The 16303-nt window shown below is 40.3% G+C and overlaps 1 long non-coding RNA gene across 1 annotated transcript in view; it reads left to right on the top strand.

Annotated features, from left to right (window-relative positions):
- Positions 1-15985, top strand: part of LOC124100669 (uncharacterized) — a 31149-nt gene extending 15164 nt beyond the window's left edge. Inside the window, exons 2-3 of the long non-coding RNA XR_006854377.2 lie at positions 8330-8488; positions 11402-15985. This is a non-coding gene — a long non-coding RNA (uncharacterized LOC124100669). The remainder of the gene's footprint in view (positions 1-8329; positions 8489-11401) is intronic.
- The last annotated feature ends 318 nt before the right edge of the window (positions 15986-16303 follow it).

Genomic DNA, 16303 nt, shown 5'->3' with positions numbered 1-16303 from the left:
CATGAGAAATAATTCTGCAGAGACATCTTGTGCATTTTTCTCATGGTTTCTTTAGAGCAAATTTCTAGACATGGAATAGTTAGGTCAAGGAGTTTGCATATTTCAGAATGTTATAGGTGTTGCCAAATTGCCCTCTAGAAAGATTGTACAGAAATTAATTCCCACCAACAGTTTATGAGAGTGCCCACTTCCTACACTCTTGCCAACAATGAGTATTAGCATTCTTTTAAACCTTTGCCCATCTGATAAGTGAAAAATAGCATCTTGTTTTAGTTTGCTCTCCTTTTAATTACTTGGGAGATTAGGCATTCCCATTAATTGTGCCTCTTCTCTTATTAATTATCTTAATATGTCATATTCATATTCCCTTGGATTGTTGATACTTTTTAATTAAAAATTTGTAAATTAAAGGACTTACTTTATTTTTTCTATATGCTACATTTCACCTTTGTTTGCAAGGTATGTTTGGACTGTGCTTTAATTTATTTGCTTGGTATTTGCTCTCTTGACATTCAGAATATTCACGTCATTCAACCTACCCATACTTACATGTTTAGTTTCTGAATTTGTATACCTGAGAATCCTTTCCCTCTGATCAGATGATTTTTACCAAGTCTAGGTGGCCATGAAGAACCAACATCTGGAGGCATCTTTTGGAAAACAAAATGTGAAAGACAACAAATTATAAAAAACAGTCTTCCCTTTTATAGGATTTGTGCTTCCCCAGAGGCTTCTTCATCTGCTTCGACTCTGATAAACAACTTCAAACACCTCATCACTTTTTATATATGGTGGTCAGAATATACACACCTGTGTAAAGCTCAATGTTTCTATATTGAACTTGACAGTACTTGTCATTAATAACAACAAATAGATTGTAAACATATTGCTTACTATAATTGTAATAACAGAAATACATAATAAAATGACATATTATATCATGTTCTATACTAACAAAATTGTTTCACATGCGTTATTTTATTTAATTTCCACAACAACATTGCAAATTCTTCTTCTTATTTTGTGGCACTGGGGATCGAACCCAGGGCCTTGTGCATGTGAGGCAAGCACCCTACCAACTGAGCTATATCTGCAGCCTGCATACTAGTTATTATTATCTCCCTTTTATGTTTGAGAATACTGAGATTGAGAGTAGCTGAGTGACTTGCTGGTGTCACATAGTCAAACGATGGCAGGGCCAGCCAGGTCTCAAATCCATGTCTTTCTTAGTCAAAATCTAGTATTCCTCCCAGTAATTATGATATTTTCAGCTACTGAATGAAGTCAACAGGAAAGTCAGAATTAAGTTGCTTCTTAGGAATTTCACAAATTTTCTCTTATTCAAGGAGCTTTAGTTTAACTTTGATTTGGTCATGAGAAGCAATGAATAACTATTTGTTGGGCTAAAATTAATTTCTTCTTCCCTAATAAAGTCTGCAATGCAGGCAGCTCCTTTATTTAATACTCCTCGTTCTATGGGAAACACACACCCTGTAGTGCGAGACTGTGCACCCCCAGGCAGCTATCCACCTTGGCTTCCTCTGTGCCTTATGCATTGACAGAGTACCCCTCCCTGCTTTCCTTACTTCAGGGTAGAAGGGACACCATCTCCCTCTAAGCAAGGACAAAACTGACACATAAACCCAGAAGCATGCTTACTTCCTAGACAAACATCCTGTCTAGCCCCAATGGGCAGGGTCAGTTCAGCTCCTTGAATACATAACTGAATGTCTCGCCCCCATAAATTACTTACTCCCCAATGAATGACACGAGGAGTATATGTTCTCTTTGGAATGACCTACCTCTTCTACCACAAGGAGGTGGTATCTCAAGCCCATCACAACAAGCCAGAAAAACATCTTTTGAAGCTGCAACATTTTCCCCAAGTCTGGATTATTTATTTTTATTCATGGTCACCTGTCTATGCTTCCATACAGTGTGGTTCATGTTAACAGAATGGGTATATCCTGCACAGAGTAAGTGCTATTTAAAGTGACTCTTGAGGAGCTGGAGTTGTAGCTCAGCACTGGTGTGCTTGCCTAGCATGTGTGAGCCCTGGGTTCGATTCTCAGCACCACATATAAATAAGTAAATAAAATAAAGGTCTATCAACAACTAAAAACTACTTTAAAAAATAAATTAAGTGACTCCCGAAGGATTAATGGGTGTTTCCTCTGGCATATAAAGATGAGAATTTCACTGTAGGCAGAAGAATGAGCACATTCCAGGCATTAAGACATAATGCAGTTGAGAAGGATGCATGATTCTCTGTGACAGGAGCGTTAGGTGCATGCAGGAGGTGCAGGCAATAGAAGTGGGAGGCAGGCTTTGGTTGTACATGTCAAGGAGGTACCTGCAGCCAGTTGGGGTGAAGATACATCTTTCCGTGGTCTTTCCCTATCCTAACAGCAGCAACTGGGTCATTCAAAAGAAAGAACACAGAGAACAGGATATTGTTTCAAAGAATCCTCCTGGTCTTGCTACACAGCTGAACCTTGAGCCATTGGAATTGCTATGGTCTTTATGATCTTTTTTTATTTTATGGCTATCTATTCTCCAGCTAGATCTTTGGTTCTAGCTTATTCTGTGACTCAATGAGGCCACCAAGAGTTACAAAGTTTTGCAATAGGAATGGCATCTTGGCCATACACTTTCCATACTCCTAGAATAAATTACAAAGTCTATGTCACAGTTCTGCCTGGTCTGACACCTGTCTGTCTCTCTGATCTCATCTTTAATCATCCACCCCCACACCTGCTTCTCATAAGGATAATGATCTCTTCAATGTTGCTCCTGAGTGCCAAGCATATTTCCACCCCCTGGCCTTTGCACTTGTCACTTCCTCTACCTGGATCACTCTCCTCCCACATCCACATGGCTTGCTCACATCAGTAGGTCTGGACTCTAATGCCATCTCTTTTGAGAGACTTTCTCTGATTATCCTGACAGTAGGTACTCTCTGTCCTTTGAGCTTGCTTTAGTTTTCTGCATGCTGGTTATCACCACCTGATAATGAATTATGCAATGACTTATTTGTCTTTTGTCTTTCTCCCTTATTAGTTCCATGAAGGGGACATGTCTGTCTTGCATGCTGCTGTATCTCCCCAAACCTAAAAAAGTGCCTGACGCATAGCATATACTTAACAAATGTTTTCTTTTTTGTGGGGTAAATAAACCCAGGGGTGCTTTATCACTGAGATACACCCCAGCCCTTTTAATTTTTTTTATTTTGAGGCAGTGTCTCACTAAGTTGCTGAGACTGGCCTTGACTTTGCAATCCCCTGACTCAGCCTCCCAAGTCTCTGGAATTACAGGCATGGGCCACTATGCCCAGCATCAATCAACAATTTCAGAGTGAAAGAAAGAATGCAACAGTGAATGAATGGAAGGGTCTAGCCTTCAGTCCCTTGAAAAAAGCGGTGAGGTGCGGGACAGAGAGATCTGGACGGTCAGGAGAGAAGACCAGAAAGACACATCTTTGTAATAGCATCCCTCAGCCACAGAGGCAGACACCATCATTTTGCTGGTTCTGACACTTCCTTGATGACCATTAGTGCAAGGGCTCCCAGGAGCAGGTCATTGCACAGACTATGCTTTCTACCAAGTATTTTGGAGTGTGCTCCATAGAGTCTCCAGGTTAAGCTTGATTTACGCACTCTCTTTGGGTAAGGTGCAGGGCCTGGATGGCAAGATTGCTAGGTCTCACAGAATTCAAGTGGAGGTCATAGTGAGGAAAAATTGAGAACAGTGGATTTAGATGAACAAACCTTTTTCCACTTAGAAGTGGGGCATTTTTCTTGCTCAGACTTTACATTAATTCAGAACCTCCCGGGCTGTGCAGAATTTCTTGCTTAAGCCTGGCTGCTCCTCTGCAGCACTGCAAAGCTCCCAGGAGGCTGCCTGTCATTCTGTTCATTTATAGGAAAGAACCTGGGGCTACTCTTTCAGTTCAGTGAGCACTAGCTGTCCTCTCTGGACTTGGATTTCCCCGCAAGCCCTTTGCAGCTCTCTGTGGGTAGAAGTCCTGTTTGCTGCTTACTCCACTCCCTGTTTACAATAAATAGACTGGGACATTCAGGGCTGATAATGCTCCATGAGCAATGTGGATTTGACTCAAAGATGGGTGAGACGGGTTTGGAGAGCAAGGAGTTGGGTAATAAGAGATAATGCAGCCCGTCTCCTCCCCTGAGATGCAATTTCAGCTGTTCCCACAGTATGTTTTCATTGTACAGTAGATGCAAGAGCTCCAGCTAGTGTGAGAACCGAGCTGGGATAAGAAAAACACAGTAATGGCACAGTTCCTGCAGGGCTCCCATGCTATTTTCTCAGCATTAAGAAAACCCTACAATGTCTAAACAGCTGACCTCGTGGTGTGTCGGTAGGTTTGCACAATTCCCAAGAGTCATATTAGCAAGTGCGTTTCAAGCGGGGAGATCAAGTTGACTCTGGAAAAAGCAAGACGGGTGGGTGCATGGAAGACTTGGCTTTCTTTTCTATTCTCCCTGAGCCACTGGACAGTTACAGGAGTCTCTCTGGGCGGACTTAGACGTATCTGGGCCATAGCAATGGGGGGAGCTTAATTCTCAGGAGGATGTGGAAGCTAATTTTTTAAAAAACTATTATTGGTCCTTTGCTTTTGGATATACAAGAATATATTTGGAAACACCCTCTGAACTCTTTACTGTCTTGCATCAGTCTTTCTCTCCCTCCGGAAAATATTAGTGAGAATTGCTCAGTTGCTTGTCGGTAGAGAGCAATCATTCCTCATCATCTTGGGTGGAGTTCCCTGGTGACTTTTTCCCCCAACCATGCAATATTCCCACATCTCCCATCTCATGTTGTAATCTTTCTGGTTACATTAAGCTTGTAGACTTTTCTTAAGTTATTGCTTATAAAGGCAGTATTTAGAAATTGTTTATAAAGTTATTTTTAGTGGGAAGCCATGCAATGAGCTCCAATTGTCACCTTTCCAAAATTCCAGGAGACTGCTAAAATTCTAGGGACCAAGTCCATAGCGATTCTCCTCTGGGATGCAGCAGTACCACTGGCACCACCCCTAAGGCTGTCTCTGCACCCCAAACCACTGAGTAAGCCTCCTCCACTCTAAGACACTTTTCAACTGATGAACTTGATCAAGGATTAAAAGCTATATGAGGCAGGAACTTGATTTGATCAATGTCGAAAACCCAGTGCTAAGGATGGTCCTTGCCACACAGTAGATGCTCAATAAATATGCACCAAATGAATGAGTTCTTTGCCTGTCCATAAATTGCCTATTTTTACCACTGAAGGATTTGAGACCACCAAATAGCTCCCACTCTTGTGATATGTGTGTGTGTTTCTTCTCTTGGCTGTAAGAATGTAGTAGTTTCCAAATACTGTCTTCAGGGCTATATAACATAGTGGTTAAAGTACCCCTTCTGCTAATCTATGGTTTTAGAAATCAGCATGAAGATTATTCTTAGTCGGGTTCGGGTGAGTAGTGATTGATGGAGGCTTCTAGGAAACCGATAATATTCTGGAAATAATAGGGATGTGTTTACTTTATGAAAATTAATCAGCTGCCCACCATTGATTTGAGCACTACTCTGTACGTGTGCTGTTATTCATTAAGATGTTTGTTTTCATTTTCACAAAGTGAGACACTACAGCTAACCTTCTGGGTTCATATCCTGGATGGCCTGGGGACAAATTGCTCAACATTTCTGTGCCTCCCTTTCTTTATCTGTAAGTCGGGAATAATACTATTCCTATGTCACATGGTGGTTGGGAATTAAATTAGTCTGTCCAGAGTAAATGCTATAAAAATATCAGGTACGGGCTATTGTTTTTTAGAGGGTAAGCCATTTCAAACCGGGTTTGTTGAAAGACTTGGAAAATCTCACTGGGAATCATGAGAGTACTGCGCTGCCTCCAGGCAGGACCACCCCTAATTTCTCAAGATCTATTTTCTTCTTAAATGTCTCTTTTTACATATTTGTTTTTAGTTGCCTTCCAAAGTACACAAACCCTAGGGACCAGATAAGCTCTTAAAATCCTCTGTAACAATACTTATTTTCCACGTTTTTACTGAGATGAGCCCTGTGAATCACAGAACTCTAGACCCAGGAAAGATCTTAGAAAATAATCTATTTGTACTGCCCAACTTGGTAGCCACTGGCTATAGGTAGCTATGGGCATTTAAATCTAAGTTAATCATATACACACACACACACATACACACACACACACACACACACTAAAAATACAGTTCCTTGGTGGTACTTACCACATTTAAAGTGTTCAATAATGACAGGGGCAGATATAAAGCATTCTATCACAGCAGGAAATTCTAGTGTCTGGCATTTCAATAACAATGTTCTCACTACATATATAAAAACATTGAAGTCCAGAGAGGACAAGTGATAACACCAAAACCATGTAGCCAGTTAAGGGAAGAGCTAGACTGCAATTTAGGTTTCCTGTATCTATGTCAGGATACTGTCCACTTGGTCTGCAGATGCACAATTGGCCTGCTGCTCAGGTTATTAGTTTGTAGGAGTTTTCCCCATTCATTCCATCCATTATTTCTGGGAACCTAACTTTGATGGCTCCAGATGATCCATGCTCCAATATCATTTTAACCGAGAATTCCATTTCCATGTTACAGTCCTTTCTTCCAGGAACCAGTGTGTCATGGGGATCCTTGTACACAAAGAGTAGTGAGTTGTAGTTAGTTAATAATAATTGCCAATGTTTATTAAGCACCTACTACAACTTACTACTCAGGAATCATTTTGTCTGAGTGATTAACATTCCACTGAGGAAAGCAAGGAGCAGACAGGCCATGTGATGTGCTCGAGGTGGTTGGAGGTTGGGATTTGAACTCAGGTCGTCTGCTTGCAGACCCTGCTCTTGTCTGCTCTGCCAGATGGCCCTTGCTGAGGAGCTGCCCTGTGTGGAGTAATATGTAAAGCATTGGAAGGGCAAAGATTGAAAAGGTAATGTCCTCACTCTTGAGAAGCAAATCATCTAGTCATAGGCTAGGAGTAGAGGAAGAAGGTAGCATATGTATTGATAGGATTTACGGATACTTTTTAGTAGTTATAATCACACAAATACTTATGAATTTGGCTTTCTGCATCTCCACTCTTCGTCCTCTTCCTTCCTTTTTGCTTAAAAACAAAACTTCAAAAACAAGCCCCTTTAATGATAGATGTTCTTCACACAGCGGGTGATTGTTCCCAGGCTGTCCATCTTTACCTACGTCTCCTTTCAGGGCCTCAATTTCCTCTGAGTTTGCTCCCTTTGTTGCTTGGCCAGGGCTGTATGTGAACCAAAAAAGGGGATCGGGGAGATCACTTGATACTTTGATCACAGGTCTGGGTGCCCTGCCAGGGGCTTCTCAGTCAGGCCCTGGAGTTAAGTATGCTTCTGACATGATGGCTTTTGATACAGATTCACCAAGAACGAATACAGAATTTTTTTTTTTCAAGAGGAGATAGATTTAGTAGTTGTTTCCCTGGTTTGGCAGCAATTCTTCTGGTTTTTAAAAAACATCCTTGCCCGCACTTGCTGGTGAAACCACATTGGCACCTAGCGAGCAACAGTGCTGTTAAAACATGCTGTGGCTGGCACTGTCCAAACAACGGAGAGGGCGTAGACTCAGAGCCTTCTTACTGTGCGGCACAGAGTCCCTTCCAAGATTTCAAATAGATGAACAAATAACGTCCCAAGTTGCAATTATCTCTGTGATTTGGTCCAATCATACCATGCTATTATTGAGTTACTAGTAGTCTAGGACTTCTATTATGCATGTTCCGTGGGCTTTGGGATTTGGATTTGAATTCTTTGTGCTTAACATCTGCATTTGATGAAAATCCTCAGCCAAGGTCACTGACAATTTTCATAAGATATTCTGAGTCCTGAGTAAGTGGAATGCAGTTTCTGAAGGAGCTGCTTCCTTGAACTTGCTGCCTCTGGGAAAGTCTAAAGTTTAGGTAGATTGTTCAACTTAAATCTTACGTTTTCTATCTTCTTTTTCTTACTAGGCTAGCAGGTCAATCTTGGTGGGTATTATAAAGAAATTAAAGATTAGAGGCTTTATTGACTACCCCTACTCAATCAACTCGAGCTTAACTAGCAGTCACCATTCCCTCTTCATAGGTTGTGGTCCCTACCTTCATGCACTTGCTGTTAGAAGGCTGCTTGCTCTCTGGTGCACCCAGTACTTCTGCACTCACTGAGTTTTAATGAACTGATGGATTATCTGGTCTTGATTATGCTAAATAAGAGAGCCCCACTGTCCTTTTATATAAATTCATAATCTTTTTTTTTTTTTTAATTTCAGGTTTCATTTGCTAGGTCTGGGTGCCTAGAAGATGACACAGATCAAAGAAGGTCCCAGGCTACCAGGAGAAGCAAGATAATCATCACCCAAGTAACATAACTGGAGAAGAACCAGCCTAAATCACCAGGGTATGAAGTGGTACCCTGAAGACGGTTAAGCGTAAGTTCTTAGGAATAGAAAGAGGATGGCAGCAGAAAATGAGTAGAAAGGATGGTAGTTGCCAGAAAGCAGAGGCAGTGCAATGCAGTGTCAAAAATGGTTTAAGGCAAGTAGTTTTTGAATTAAGCTTCTAACTGGTGAGAATGTCCTTTGCAGGTGATGGTGCACATCATCTAAACAGTGTGAGTTGTCATTCAGGGTGTGCTGGTTAGAATTTCTCCTTTCTTCAGTAGCAGACTAATGTTGGGGGGTTGTGTCTGCTGTTTTTGTTTTGTTTTTTAGGCTATATAAAGTCCCATGGTGTGGGTACAGTGTTAAGGTCCTACAGATATTCAAAGGAGAGGAGAATCTTCAAGAACATGGAGTCATTATTTCCAGGGAAGGCAATAAAGGACAGGGGAAATGATCATGCGTAGATAAAGAAAACTAAAATTTGATTCTTCATCTTTGCTCATGTTTTGGACTTCATCATAAATTAGGAAGTTCAATATATAACTGAGAAAAATTGTCCTAGAATGAAAGTCTGCCCAAGGATCTTGAAAAGGCTTAAGTTACAGTGTCAGAGATGAGTCCCCAGGGAGATTAGAACCAGAAGTATTTCTGCAGAGAGCTTGGAGGGAGGACAGGGTAATCCAGCCCAGGAACATTTCCTACATTTTTACCTTCTCTAGGTGAGATAAAGGGCAATTAAAAGATTGGAACTGCATGGTTATTACAGTTTTCTTACAGTAAGACATTTATCATAGTTGGATTACTAACTAGAAGCTGGGATGGATATATTAGTTCCATAATTTTATAATGCTACATAGTTCTGAAATAGTTGAATGGTACCAAAAGCACCATTGTTTAGAACTAATGATCAAGGGAAAAAAGGAAGAAAGGGAAGAAAGGAGAGGCACTAACATCAGACCATATCCCCTTCGGATCAACTTCTGCACTGGCCACCAGCAAACTGACAAGCCAGTCTTCTTTGCATTTTTTTTAGCTAAAGTTAAGCATCAGATAATCAACCTTTATTACAATTGCTAGTTTCTTAAGTGGATATCAAAGTGTGTCTTGAATGTTACCTTTCAGCTTCTGTCATAGTTCCTTGGATATGAGAAGCATTGGGCTTAATTTTCTTTTATATTTTTTTATTTATATATGATAGAGGAGTGCATTACAATTCTTATTACACATATAGAGCACAATTTTTCGTATCTCTGGTTGTATACAAAGTATATTCACACCAATTCATGTCTTTTTACCTTTACTTTGGATAATAATGATCATCACATTCCACCATCATTAATAACCCCATGCCTCCTCCCTTCCCCTCCTATCCCTCTGCCCTATGTAGAGTTTGTCTATTCCTCCCATGCTCCCTCTCCCTACCCCACTATGAATCAGCCTCCTTATATCAAAGAAAACATTCGGCATTTGGTTTTTTGGGATTGGCTAACTTCACTTAGCATTATCTTCTCTACACCATCAATTTACCTTCAGGCTTGCAAGGGCAGCTCATTATAGAAGGCAGCAGCCTTAACTGGCATTTACCTGCAAATGCCATGATTTTATTCTCTTTTATTGCTGAGTAATATTCCATTGTGTATATATGCCACATTTTTTTTATCCATTCATCTATTGAAGGTCATCTAGGTTGGTTCCACAGTTTAGCTATTGTGAATTGTGCTGCTATAAACATTGATGTGGCTGTGTCCCTGTAGTATGCTGTCTTTAAGTCCTTTGGTTATAGAACGAGGAGAGGGATAGCTGGGTCAAATGGTGGTTCTATTCCCAATTTTCCAAGAAATCTCCATACTTTATTGATGATCATTTCTCACTAGGAGCCCATGCTCAAATAATGCTTTTCCCTACTGATATCTGTAAAAATGTGTAATTTAAGTTGATGATTGATACCATCTCACTCCAGTAAGATTGGCAGCCATTATGAAGTCAAACAACAACAAGTGCTGGCGAGGATGTGGGGAAAAGGGTACACTTGTTCATTGCTGGTGGGACTGCAAATTGGTGCAGCCAATTTGGAAAGCAGTATGGAGATTTCTTGGAAAGCTGGGAATGGAGCCACCATTTGACCCAGCTATTCCCCTTCTTGGTCTATTCCCTAAAGACCTAAAAAGAGCATGCTACAGGGACACTGCTACATCGATGTTCATAGCAGCACAATTCACAATAGCAAGACTGTGGAACCAACCTAGATGCCCTTCAATAGACGAATGGATAAAAAAAATGTGGCATTTATACACAATGGAGTATTACTCTGCATTAAAAATGACAAAATCATAGAATTTACAGGGAAATGGATGGCATTAGAGCAGATTATGCTAAGTGAAGCTAGCCAATCCCTAAAAAACAAATGCCAAATGTCTTCTTTGATATAAGGAGAGTAACTAAGATCAGAGTAGGGACGAAGAGCAGGAGAAAAAGATTAACATTTAACAGGGATGAGAGGTGGGAGGGAAAGGGAGAGAGAAGGGAAATTGCATGGTAATGGAAGGAGACCCTCAGGGTTATACAGTGGAGGGGGTAGAGAGAGAGGAGGGGAGGGGAGGGGAGAGGTGGGGAGGGGGGAGGGGGAGGATGGGAAAGGCAGCGGAGCACAACAGACACTAGTATGGCAATATGTAAATCAATGGATGTGTAACTGATGTGATTCTGCAATCTGTGTATGGGGTGAAGGTGGGAGTTCATAACCCACTTGAATCAAAGTGTGGAATATGATATGTCAAGAAATTTGTAATGTTTTGAACAACCCACAATAAAAAAAATTAAAAAAAAAAAAGAAAAGTAGGAATGGAATAATTAATTTTTTATTTTATTGACTTTTTTTTTCTTTAGGTGTGCATTAGTCAGCTTTTCATTGTTGTGACAAAATGCCTGAGAACAACGTATTTGGGGTTCATGTTTTCACAGGTTCAATTCATGGTTAGCCAACTCTGTTGCTCTGGGTCTGAGATGATGCAAAACATCATGGTGGAAGGAATTAGTGGAGGAAAGCTGTTCAACTCAGGGCAGCCAGGAAGCAAAAAGGGAGCAAGCTTCCAGGGACAGAATATAAACCCCAAAGGTATGGCCCAGTAACCTATCTGCCACACTTCATCTGCTAAAAATTATCATCCAGTGCAGTGGTCTTTTCAAATTATTCATACATCAAATGGATTAATCCACCCATTAGACCATAGACCTCATAATCCAATCACGAGCTTTTGGGGAAACCTTCCATGTAAAACATAAGGCATTCATGGATTCTAACGGTTTCACTAGGAGCATGGAAAATATGAAAAACTCACTTTAGAATTCTCCATTCAAATATAATTTAAGATTTTGAAAACCCATGTCTACAGATGAGTCCTGTTCTCTGCTAAGTTATTCTGTGAATAGCTAGACTTGTTTTGCAAACTGTGTGCTTCTACTTGCTTATCTCATGTCCTATCAAAAGGGAGCTTGTGGGAACTGTTAGTGTTCATGTTTTGCCTTTTCAGACTTTGATCTGGTGGAGGAATTCTTCTGGTGGTGAACACCACAAAAGAAAGCACCTGTCTTTCTTAAGAGGTAGAGAGCAGGCCTTCAGGCTTGCAAGGGCAGCTCATTGTAGAAGGCAGCAGCCTTAACTGGAGTGAGGATGGAAGACACTGGAGGGGAAGAAAACAGCTCTGGAGGAGAAACAGACTTACTTTCCTTACCCAAGTGGAGGAGGTGTGTGAGGAAAAGATGCAGGGGTGGATGGCAGGGTCCAGGCAAGAACCGAAGCCCAGAGGTAAAGCTATTGCAGAGGCTGTTGGTGACACTGGTGCTTTGACGGGCTGAGCAAGTCCCTGGCCCTCTGTGAGCTGGGGCAAAGCTTACATGTGACTGTTTTCACAGCACAATGCCCAGTAAGTTTTGCTCAGTGGGGTTTTCTGTTCAGAAACCTCCTTTCAAATTGCTGTTAGCTCCTGGGCTGACCAGGTGCCAGTGGTGTGGTGGAGGAGGCCCCACCTGGAACTCTGGTGTGGAAGGAGGAGACTGTGTTTTCAGTTTCTGGGACTTGATGGTTTTCTGAGAACATGGTGTCATCAAATCCTCTTTAGAGGTTTTCACACGACCTTTCTGAGGGCATGATTTGAACTAAACACAAGACTCAAACTAATTGGACTGTTTTAAAGTGATTGGTCTGCAGTATCTCTGAGGTTTATCTGGCGGTTATGTTGTTCGTGCAACATGGCTGGTGAGCAACTGCTTCAAGTCCTGAGAGATGGGAGAGAGACTGCGCCTTTCCAGAGGCTGCAGGATGAGTTCAGACCACCCAGACACTGGAGCACACAGAGAATAAAAATATTTAGGGCAGATTTTGACATGGTAAACCATGTTCAAGCATCACAATCTTGCTTATGTTTATACTGCCCAAAGACTTCGATTCTATTCCATTTCCCCCCATTTCCTAAATGCATCATTAAAATGACAAAATTTGGCTTCACTTGAAACCAAGACTAGACCTTTAGAATCTCTGAGTTTGAAGCAAACTTGAATAAAGCAGTTTTAACTTCCACTTAATATAAACATCATGTTTTGCTCCTGTTCAAGCCAAATATTCCCTCCTTTTTAAAAATCTGCATGGACAAACTCTTACTAGCTCTATCCATAAATATTGAACACTTGAGTGTGTCAGAACACCATGTCCTCTGGTACTTGTGCATACAGGTTTACAAGCCTTATGTCACACAAACTTAGGTTACAACATTATCTCCTTAAGGGACTGGAGTCTTTCCTTCCCTCTTTGTCTACCCCCCAAATTACATTAATGAGGATGAGGGACAAGTGGGGAGAGAAGCTAAGTCAGCGTGATGCCCCAGGCCTTTGACAGCAATTATCACTCTTGTCCTGCTCCCTAATAGAAATAGAAATATCAGCTCCCCAAAGATGCCTGCCTGCCTTTCAGGCAAGAGACTTTCTGGGTCCAGAGAAATAGGGCAGGGGACAGTTAGAATGGCCGTGGGTTCTTCCCCACTAGTTCTACAGTACTAGTTCTTCCTCACTAGTTCTACTGTACTAGTTCTACAGTAGAAAAGTTTCTTGAAGAAAAAGTGTCTGAACATAGAAGTGCTTCCGGCTCAGAAATTGCTTCCATTTTCACTTTTCAGATAGGAATACAGCAGTAAAAAAGAAAAGTCAGTCAACAGAGGCTTTTGTCTTGTTCTTCTTGTCCTTGGCCCTTAAGTGATGGTAAGACAAGTTCCCATATTATTAAAAGGAAGCTGTAGAGGATATATGTGAATATTTAGGTAAAACACTTTTAAAATTTATTTATTTATTTTAATTAGGTGTATATGACAGTAGAATGCATTTTGATTCATTGTACACAATTGCAGCACAACTTTTCATTTCTCTGATTGTACACAAAGTAGCGTCACAGCATATGTGCAGTCATTACCTAGGGTAATAATGTCTATCTCATTCTACCATCTTTCCTGCCCCCATACTCCCTCCCCTTTCCTCCCTCACCTTTGCCCAATCAGAGTTCCTTCATTTTCCCCATGCCCTTCCCCACCATTATGGATGATAAGCATCCACTTATCAGAGAGAACATTGGCCTTTGGTTTTTGGGGATTGGCTTACTTCACTTAGCATGATATTCTCTAACCCCATCCATTTACCTGCAAATGCCATAATTTTATTCTCTTTTAATGCTGAGTAATATTCCATTGTGTACATATACTACAGTTTCTTTATCCATTTGTCTGTTGAAGGGCATCTGTGAATTGAGCTGCTGTGATGTGGCTGCATTACTATGATATGCTGATTTTAAGTCCTTTGGGTATATATAGATGAGTGGGATAGCTGGGTCAAATGGAAGTTCCATTCCAAATTTGCTGAGGAATCTCCATACTGCTTTCCAAACTGGTTGCACCAGTTTGCAGCCCCAGCAGCAATGTATGAGTGTGCCTTTTCCCCCATATCCTTGTCAGCACTTACTGTTATTTGTATTCTTGGTAGCTGCTGTTCTGACTGGTGTGAGAAAAAATCTTAGAGTAGTTTTGATTTGCATTTCTCTGACTACTAGAGATGTTGAATATCTTTTCATACATTTATTGATCAATTGTATATCTTCTGAGAAGTGTCTGTTTAGCTCCTTAGCCCATTTATTGATTGGGTTGTTGGTTTTTTTGGTGTTTTTTGAATATTTTAGATTAGTGCTCTATCTGATGTGCGTAAGGCAAAATTTTCTCCCAGAATGTAGGCTCTCTCTTCACCTCATTGATTGTTTCTTTTGCTGAGAAGAAGCTTTTTTGTTTAAATTCATCCCATTTATTAATTATTGATTTTATTTCTTGTGATTTAGGAGTCTTCTTAAGAAAGTTGGGGCTTAATCTGGTGTGATGAAGATTTGGGCCTACTTTTTCCTCTATTGGGCTCATTCTGGTCTAATACCTAGGTCCTTGATCCACTTTGAGTTGAGTTTTGTGTATGGTGAGAGAGAGGGGTTTAGTTTCATTTTGATACATAAGGATTTCCAGTTCTCTCAGCACCTTAGGTAAAATTTTTAAAACCTAGAAAGATATTATAAAATACCATTGAACACTTAAAAAAACTAATATATTCTCATGGATAAAGAATATTGGTTTCCATAGATTGAAAAAAAAATATTTCCCTAAATAAAGTGAATTGTTTTTATTTAAAAATTTAGACGTAAGCCAAAAAAAATTGCCATCTATGAGGGTCTGAATTAATTTATAGCTCTTCTTTATTCCCACTGCATTTCTGCAGTATCTCCATCGAAGTCCTTAGCACACCTGTGCTAATTACCCACTCAGGTCTGCCTCACGTAGGCAACCTGTACTTCTTGATGGTTGGAGTCACATCTTGTTAATTCCACAATCTCAGAAGCAGCTACTACAATCCAACTAATATGCAGTACATGCTTGTCAAAGTTTACTGAACTGCCAGGCCAGCCTCAGCAACTTAGTGAGGCCCTAAGAAACTTTGTGAGACCCCATCTCCAAATAAAAAATAAAACAGGAGAGGAATATGGCTCAGTGGTTAATTGCTCCTGGGTCCAATCTCTACTACCCGTCCCCCCCCACAAAAAAAAAAAAAAGTTTACTAGACTGAAGCAATAATTTCCCTGCTAATGCTGTGGCTCATTAAAGGTCACAGCAAGGTCTGCTCTGGAGAGTGGACAATTATATTTGCTATTCCCAGGCCAGTTGGTAGTTGTTATTATAGAAGACACCCATCATTGACATCTTCTATAATCTTGTGAGGAGAAATTTAAGTTGATTCTGAAAAGTAAACATACATATTCCTTAATGCATACATTTATTTATCTATTTAATAAACCCAGGGCTGGGGATGTGACTCAAACGGTAGCACGCTCGCCTGGCATGCGTGGGTTTGATCCTCAGCACCACATAAAAATAAAATAAAGATGTTGTGTTCACCGAAAACTAAAAAATAAATATTAAAAAAATTCTCTCTCTCTCTTTAAAAAAATAAAATAAAAATAAACCCAAAATAAATAGAAGCAATAGTTGTGAGTCACCTTTGTGTACTTTTATCATTTGAGTTTTACGATTTTTTTGATTATTTAAGGTAAAATTATTTTTTATTTATGAGAGTATAATACTAAAAGTAGAATAGTTAGAAAACACAAAAATGTATAAAGAGAATAAAGATTAAAGGAATCTTACCAGAGACAAATACTGCTTACCATTTGTTGTATTTCCTCCAAGTCTGTGTATGTATATGCAATGTTTGGACATCACACACACACACACACACACACACAGAGTTTTTGCATCCTAATCATTTACTTAATGTTTGATCAGAAACATTTTT

Source organism: Marmota monax, unplaced genomic scaffold, assembly GCF_021218885.2.
Source record: "Marmota monax isolate L192 unplaced genomic scaffold, Marmota_monax_Labrador192_F-V1.1 WCK01_AAM20220418_F8-fsc00037, whole genome shotgun sequence".
NCBI classification, from domain to species: Eukaryota; Metazoa; Chordata; class Mammalia; order Rodentia; family Sciuridae; genus Marmota; species Marmota monax.
Note: the sequence above shows the minus strand (reverse complement) of the source record. Positions and strands in the feature narration are given on the sequence as shown.